Genomic DNA, 9,003 nt, shown 5'->3' with positions numbered 1-9,003 from the left:
AGATATGGTCATTTTCATAAATGTATAGAATGTTTGGGAATGATGTATAGTAAGGCTTTAGTGAAAATTCTATAGCAATACAGAGTGGGAAAGTGGCCATGTATATGGACAATTAATAGACACTGCAGTAAATAAAACCGAATAAAAATAGATGTCTTGTCCAGGACCGTTGTCTACGCAGACCGGTGTGCCATAGCCAATCAGAGCTACATTAGGCCTATATGCAAATAAGCCATTTGCCACATGGGCCTGCCATCATTCACTTTGAACTGGACTGTGTGTTTACAGGCAGTAGCAACAGCGTGACATTAGATTATAACGCATTTGCCAAAAGCCACTAAATACACCTGAATGGATTTCTGCAAATATGTAAATACCACGGGAGTCCATTTAAATTTGGAACTTCACAGTCCTATTGATCAAACAACAATGAAAAGGTAGGCTCTCTCTCCCTTCGTTATGCACATCAACAATAACAAGATCAACAACTAATGCTAGCCAGAATGAGATAAGCTAAAATCTAACGAGGGAACATTCAGTGAAGCTTTCAAACTGTTTTAACTAGTTGCCTGTCAAAATTGCACGAAACGATGGGGAATAGTAGCTTGCTCATCCTTCTGCAGCTTGCCTGCCAATGCATGCTTGTCCCAACCCATGTTTTGACAACATAATGGGAACATGCCTGCCCGCCCATTCGATCGATGCCAAATACATTTGATTGACAACTAAGAGATATGCTAATTGTGAATAACAGTCGTTCAAGTTCAGCATTGCTAGCAAAGTGATTCACATTTCTTGTTATCTAAACAAATGATACCTTGTATCTCTAACTGTAGCAACCAAAACACGATGTGAGTGGAGTCGGTCACTCACCGCCTCCTCCAATGACATGACATCCTCCCAGCTGCTAGCTAGCTAGATAATATTAGGCTCTGTGTTTTTAGCTTGCTAAATAAATAGCTCGCTACATAAATAGATACGCTAGCCCAGGGGTGTCAAACTTAATCACCGGACGGACCATATTGAAAAAACAATGAATTTGCGAGCCAGATATAGCCTATTTGTTTTTACAAAAAACGTGCAACTCCGATGCAAACTGGCTTTTGTTTCATGAGAAGAAAATGTCCCTTTTTATAATTTCCATTTATAGGATGCTGTATATAGCATTTTAACATATTAAAACAAGAGAGAGATCGTATTTGTCCAGCCTTTGCTGCTATGCTTGCAGATGTGCACAATATTCTGTGACCCTAATCAAAAAGTATTTATCAACTCCAAATAACAAAAATATGGCAATAGATTGTTGTTACATTTTAACTTGAAATATGTTTAAAAAAATGTTTCCACAGCTTGGATCACCTGTGTGGGTGAATGCAGCATTGCTGTATGGTGCACTCAAAATGTATGGTAGTTGAGTAGTCAGCCTAAGATACTACTCAAATGTTGCATGTTTCTCCTTTGCATGGTGTTTTGTTACAGGTTTAGTTTTTGGTTATTCATTGTCAAGCTTTAAAAACCTCTTAAGGATCGGACCTTTTTTTTCTTCAATTTTCGCCTAAAATAACATACCAAATCTAACTGCCTGTAGCTCAGGACCTGAAACAAGGATATGCATATTCTTGATACCATTTGAAAGGAAACACTTTGAAGTTTGTTTAAATGTTAAATTAATATAGGAGAATATAACACATTAGATCTGGTAAATTATAATCCCAACCCCAAAAAACATGCAGATTTTTTATTTTTTTGTACCGTCTTTGAAATGCAAGAGAAAGGCCATAATGTATTATTCCAGCCCAGGCACAATTTATATTTTGGCCACTAGATGGCAGCAGTGTATCTGCAAAGTTTTAGACTGATCCAATGAATCTGTTCAAAATGTTGTATTTAGACTGCCCAAATGAGCCTAATTGGTTTATTAATACATAATTGTGAACTCTCCTCAAACAATAGCATGGTATTCCTTCACTGTAATAGCTACTGTAAATTGGACAGTGAAGTTAGATTAACAACAATTTAAGCTTTCTGCCCATATCAGATACAGTTGAAGTCGGAGGTTTACATACACTTGGAGGTTGGTTACATACATACAGGTTGGAGTCATTAAAACTTGTTTTTCCACCACTCCACAAATTTCTTGTTAACAAACTAGAGTTTTGGCAAGTCGGTTAGGTCATCTACTTTGTGCATGACACAAGTAATTTTTCCAACAATTGTTTTCAGACAGATTATTTCACTTATAATTCACTGTATCATAATTCCAGTGGATCAGAAATGTACATACACTAAGTTGATTGTGCCTTTAAACAGCTTGGAAAATTCCAGAAAATGATGTTATGGCTTTAGAAGCTTCTGATAAGCTAATTGACATAATTTGAGTCAATTGGAGGTGTACATGTGCATGTATTTCAAGGCCTACCTTCAAACTCAGTGCCTCTTTGCTTGACACAGAAAAATCAAAAGAAATGAGCCAAGACCTCCACAAGTCTGGTTCATCCTTGGGAGCAATTTCCAAATGCCTGAAGGTACCATGTTCATCTGTACAAACAATAATACGCAAGTACCATGGGACCACGCAGCCGTCATATCGCTCAGGAAGGAGACGCGTTCTTTGGTGCGAAAAGTGCAAATCAATCCCAGAACAAGAGCAAAGGACCTTGTGAAGATGCTGGAGGAAACAGGTACAAAAGTATCTATATCCACAGTAAAACAAGTCCTATATCGACAAAACCTGAAAGGCCACTCAGCAAGGTAGATGCCACTGCTCCAAAACTGCCATAAAAAAAAAAAGCCAGACTACGGTTTGAAACTTTACATGGGGACAAAGATTGTACTTTTTGGAGAAATGTCCTCTCGTCTGATGAAACAAAAATAGAACTGTTTGGCCATAATGACCATTGTTATGTTTGGAGGAAAGAGGGGGAGGCTTGCAAGCCGAAGAACACCATCCCAACCGTGAAGCACGGGGGTGGCAGCATCATGTTGTGGGGGTACTTTGCTGCAGGAGGGACTGGTGCACTTCACAAAACAGATGGCAACCTGAGGACAGAAAATTATGTGGCTATATTGAAGCAACCTCTCAAGACATCAGTCAGAAAGTTAAAGCTTGGTTGCAAATGGGTCTTCCAAATGGACAATGATCCAAAGCATACTTCCAAAGTTGTGGCAAAATGGCTTAAGGACAACAAAGTCAAGGTATTGGTGTGGCCATCACAAAGCCCTGACCTCAATCCTATAGAACTGAAAAAGCTTGTGCGAGCAAGGAGGCCTACAAACCTGCCTCAGTTCCACCAGCTCTGTCAGGAGGAATGGGCCAAAATTCACCCAACTTATTGTGGGAAGCTTGTGGAAGGCTACCCAAAACATTTGACCCAAGTTAAACAATTTAAAGGCAATGCTACCAAATACTAATTGAGTGTATGTAAACTTCTGACCCAATGGGAATGTGGTGTAAGAAATAAAAGCTGAAATAAATCATTCTCTCTACTATTATTCTGACATTTCACATTCATTTTTACTAGGATTAAAGGTCAGTAATAATGAAAAACTGAGTTTAAATGTATTTGGCTAAGGTGTATGTAAACTTCCGACTTCAACTGTATGTCTATGTCCTGGGATTTGTTTTTGTTACTTACAACCTCATGCTAATCACATTAGCCTACGTTAACTCAACCGTCCCGCAGGGGGATACCGATCCCGTAGAGGTTAACTACTTTGCAGATATGAAACAAACAGACAATCATAATATACAGTACCAGTCAAAAGTTTGGACACACCTACTCATTCCAGGGTTTTTATTTATTTTGTACGATTTTCTACATTGCAGAATAATAGTGAAGACATCAAAACTATAAAATAACACATATGGAATCATGTAGTAACCAAAAAAGTGTAAAACAAATCAAAATACATTTTAGAGTTGATCGATTCTTCAAAGTAGCCACCCTTTGCCTTGATGACAGCCTTTTACACTCTTGGCATTCTCTCAACTAGTACGTTATTTGCTGCCTCCACCCATTCGGGATGCACTGTTTTAGGTTCAATGACATTTGAACAAAAAAGGACGACTGTAACTAAGTCTGGGAATGTCAATACAATGAAACTAACAAGGGCAATGATCCCTAGTCATTCATAACGTGGCTAATAGGCTAGCACACATGTGTCAAACACAAGGCCAGCAGGGCTGAATAGGACACACAAGCGAGTATAAATGAGTCAACAGTTGAGTCATCTACTTTACGAAATTACAGCCTGATTACAACTTCAATTGTGCTGCTTTTGTGTCCTGTTGACAGCGTGCAGCGGAGGGAAAGTGTACAGACACAAGCCGCGGTCTTGCTAGGCTACTAAAATGTAGCAGTCTGGCTTCGGATTTTAAAACGCTGTCAGTTACACTTTAATGATTTGATAGGGTCAAAAGTCAGGGAGATTAGAGTAAAGTCTAACAAACTACTAATTTGTTTTTTGCCATCCTCTGCATACCTTAATAATTCATAAAATGCTTCATCTGGGGCATAATCAAACCATGGAGAGTGGAGACCCAATGAGCTGGAGTGCGATAGTGTGATACTGCACCTCTCTCATTAACCATTGGGTGGTGGCATTGTGCATAACATTCTGAAGTGTTGAGTGCGTATGACAGAGAGTGATATGGAAACGTGATTGAATATGAAAGGCAGAGGAAGTTATGGAAGAATCTGATTATGAGATGAACTAGCTGAGGAGGTGAAAGAGGAGAGAGAGCAAGAGGGAAGGACCTGTGGGGAACAGAGAGAAAAAGGGGGAGGGGAGGGAGGTAGAGGGATGGGTGGTCATCTTGCCTAATGGCTTGGTTTGGCATTCCTTTTCTTTATAAGGTTATAAACGTACAGCATGAAGGTTTTCTCCCTCAGGAATATACTCACTGACCCCTGATTACAATGCCAGCTACTTAGGGGAAATTGGGTCTGAGAGATGGACACATGAATTGTCATGTGACTGAGGAAAAGGGATCAATATACAGTAATATAATACGGATGTGTAACAGGTCATACAAGGACCAGATCAATGTGAGACGTACAGGCTGAAACGGGCTGAGGCAGGTGACCTAGAGACTAGGGAGCTGCTGTGTCTAGAACTCGAACCAACAAACTAAGGTTGCGTCCTTAATGGCACCATATTCTCTATATAGTGCACTACTTTTAACCAGAGCCCTATGGACCATGTTCAAAAGTAGTGCACTATAGTGTGCCAATTGGTATGTTTCTTAACAGATAAACACGATATATACAAAAGTATGTGGACACCCCTTCAAATTAGTTGTGGCTATTTCAACCACACCCGTTGCTGACAGGTGTATAAAATAGAGCACACAGCCATGCAATCTCTTTAGACAAACATTGGCAGTAGAATGCCCTTACTGAAGTGCTCAGTGACTTTCAACGTGTCACCGTCATAGGATGCCACCTTTACAACAAGTCAGTTTGTCTAATTTCTGCCCTGCTAATGCTGCCGGACAACTGTAAGTGCTGTTATTGTAAAGTGGAAAGTCTAGGAGCAACAACAGCTTAGCCGCGAAGTGGTAGGCCACGCAAGCTCACAGAATGGGACCGCAGAGTGCTGAAGCGCGTAAAAAATAATCTGTCCTGGGTTGCAACCCTCTACCGAGTTCCAAACTGCCTCTGGAAGCAACGTCAGCACAAGAACTGTTTGTCAGGAGCTTTATGAAATGGTTTTCCATGGCCGAGCAGCCGCACACTAGCTTAAGATCACCATGCTTAAAGCCAAGTGTCGGCTGGAGAGGTGTTAAGCTTGCCCCCCATTAGACTCTGGAGCATTCTCTGGAGTGATGAATCACGATTCACCATCTGGCAGTCCGACGGACTAATATGGGTTTGGCGGATGCCAGGAGAACTGTACCTCCCCAAATGCATTGTACCAACTATAAAGTTTGGTGGAGTAGGAATAATGGTCTGGGGCTGTTTTTCATGGTTCGGGATATGCCCCTTAGTTCCAGTGAAAGGAAACCTTAATGCTACAGCATACAATGACATTCTATACAATTCTGCTTCCAACTTTGTGGCAACAGTCTGGGGAAGGCCCTTTCCTATTTCAGCATGAGAATGATAAAACGAGGTCCATACAGAAATGGTTTTTCGTAATCGGTGTGGAAGAACTTAACTGGGCTGCACAGAGCCCTGGCCTCAACCCCATCGAATAACTTTGGGATGAATTGGAACTCGACTGTGAGCCAGGCCTAATCGCCCAACACCAGTTCCCGACCTCACTAATGCTCTTGTGGCTGAATGTAAGGAAGTCCCCGCAACAATGTTCCAACATCTAGTGGAAAGCCTTCCCAGAAGAGTGGAAGCTGTTATAGCACCAAAGGGGGGGACTAACTCCATATTCATGCCCATGATTTGGAATGAGGTGTTTGACGAGCAGGTATCCACATACTTTTTGGCCTTTGGGAGAAATAAACCACACTAGATCATAAAGAATATAAAGCCCAAGCAGAGCCACCTGGTAGAGAAAGCTGAGAAAAAAAATTCAGAGAGTGACAGCTAGCAATATGGCTAAAACCCTAAGGGCAGTATTGATTTAATCTGTTTTAGTGGCCAGTCTTGCTCCCATTTTCAATCCTCAGCACAGAACTCTCCTCCTTCGCCCCCATCCTTTTCCTTCTCTGTTCCTCCTTTCCTTCCCCCTCCTCCTCCACCATCTTCCTCCTCCTCTATCTCACCCTCCTCCTCCTTCTCCTCCAGATCCCAGCTTCCAATATCTTCCATTTTGAAGGGGGAAAAAAAATCAGGTCCCTCAGGCAGCAAGGCAGGTAAGTGGGGCACCACGCAGCGGCAGACAGCTCCAGTCTGAAAGCCCCTCCGGCTCACATGCGATACATGCAGCACACATGACCAATTAGCTCCCTGAGTAATTAGCATGTGTTGACGATGGTGGCACGTTGCTCAGTCAGTCAGGACACGCAACCAAATCAATGAGCCAAGTGTGTGCCGTAAACATACTATTTCCTATATACTCTTAGATAAAATGTTGTCAAAAAGGGTTATTTGCAGAGGGATAGGGTTCTACCAAGAACTGTTTTCATCTGACCCTTTTGGGGGGGTTCTTAGACTAAGGTTCATTGAAAGGCAAAGGGTTAGAACCCTTTTCATCCTACAGATGTAGGATCTTAATTTGAGTCAGTTTGCTACAGCAGGAAAATAATCCTGCAGCAGCAGGAAATGTGAATGATTATGTGGATTATAATAAATTGACATTTTTGTAGGGGTTGATACATTTTTCGTAAGGGAAAATCAAGTCTGAAATTTTAAAGTGGAGATTACATTCTTCAGAAGCATTTTTAAACTTCAAATACACCGCAAGTTTTTAATGTCCTACATTGCAGGAAAGTTCTCCTGCAACAGGGTGATCAAATTAAGATACTATATCTATAAGATACATTTTTGGAAGAAAGAATTCTTTGAAAGGCAAGAAGGGTACATAGAACCCATCTGAATAAGATTTTTTATTGTATTTTTTTTCCTTTTTAAATAGTGCCTGAGCATTAGTGTTAACCTCAGTGTTTAAACTTTAATATCAGAAGTTTGAGGTAGGTGTTAGAACGTTTTAAACTGTACCTACAGTAAATGGGAATGTTTAATCCCCAAATATTCCTATATAGGTACTGTCACGACACCGACGGATGGTGGCACCCCCCCTCGACCGGGCGGGGCTCGGCGGTCGTCGTCGCCGGCCTACTAGCTGCCATCGATCCTTTTTGTTTCACTTTCTGTTGGTTAGGTCTAGGTAGGCACGCACCTGTTTTGGGTTAGTTGTTAGTAGGGGGGGTTATTTAGTTTAGCGTAGTATGTCTGTGTTTGTGCGTGATTATGTTCCTTGTCAGGTTTGTGTGCTTGAGGAACGTGTGTTTTTTTTTCCCCCTCTGCCTGTGGTTGGTTTTTTGTGTTTTACCACCGCAGAAGTATTTAAGGGCTGCGTCCCTATTTTCTGACGACCATAACAGTTTTCTTGAATTAAAGTGTGTTCAAGAATTCACTGTCTCCTGCGCCTGACTCTACCTCTCCTGCTTTCTTGAGCCAGCCCTGACAGAAATCACGCACCCAACTTGATGGAGTCAGCAGGAGCTTCAGCGCCAACCCTGTCCATGGAGGAAAGAGTTGCCCAACATTCCACCCTGCTCCACCGTCTGGGTACCGCCATGGATCAGGTGTTGGCGCGCATGGAGAGCTGGGACCGAAGCGCTCTCGGCCCCACGAACGCGGCAGGTCAACAGCCTGCGCCCCAACCAGCACCCACAGCACCCAGTACCAGTGGGGTGCAACTTGCTCCCCCCAGGGAGTACGATGGGACGGCCGCTGGGTGTAAGGGCTTCTTACTCCAATTGGAGTTATACCTGGCGACCGTTCGTCCCTCTCCCTCGGGGGAGGAGAGCGTCAGCGTCCTCGTCTCCTGCCTCACGGGTAGGGCCCTGGACTGGGCAAACGCCGTGTGGGACAGTCCGAACTCAGCCAGGGACAACTACCCAGAGTTCACCTGAGACAGGAGACGAGGAGCGCGCAGGATTTTGCTCTCGAGTTCCGGACCCTGGCCGCGGGAGCAGGGTGGAATGAGAGGGCCCTTATAGATCACTACCGATGTAGTTTGAGGGAGGACGTCCGCCGGGAATTAGCCTGTCGGGACACGACCATCACCCTGGACCAACTGGTGGACCTGTCCATCCGACTGGACAATCTGCTGGCCGCCATCGGACGTCCGACCCGGGCCCTGCTCATTCCACCCTCCAGCCCTCCTGCTCCCACGCCTATGGAGTTAGGGGGGGCAGCAGCCAGGAAGACTGGAAGGGGAGTTCGCTCCTGCACCTCATGTGGTCGCAGAGGGCACACTGTGGACCGGTGCTGGAGAGACTCACCTGGGAGTCCAGAAGGCAGGCAGAGCGCTCCTTTGACACCTCAGGTGAGTCAGCACCAGCCTCACCCAGAGCCCGCTGTCCGTCACATGTATGTG

Source organism: Salmo salar, chromosome 20 (assembly GCF_965601325.2).
Source record: "Salmo salar chromosome 20, fSalSal1, whole genome shotgun sequence".
Classification (NCBI taxonomy): Eukaryota; Metazoa; Chordata; class Actinopteri; order Salmoniformes; family Salmonidae; genus Salmo; species Salmo salar.
The sequence above is the reverse complement of the archived record's forward strand: the minus strand, read 5'-3'. Positions refer to the sequence as shown.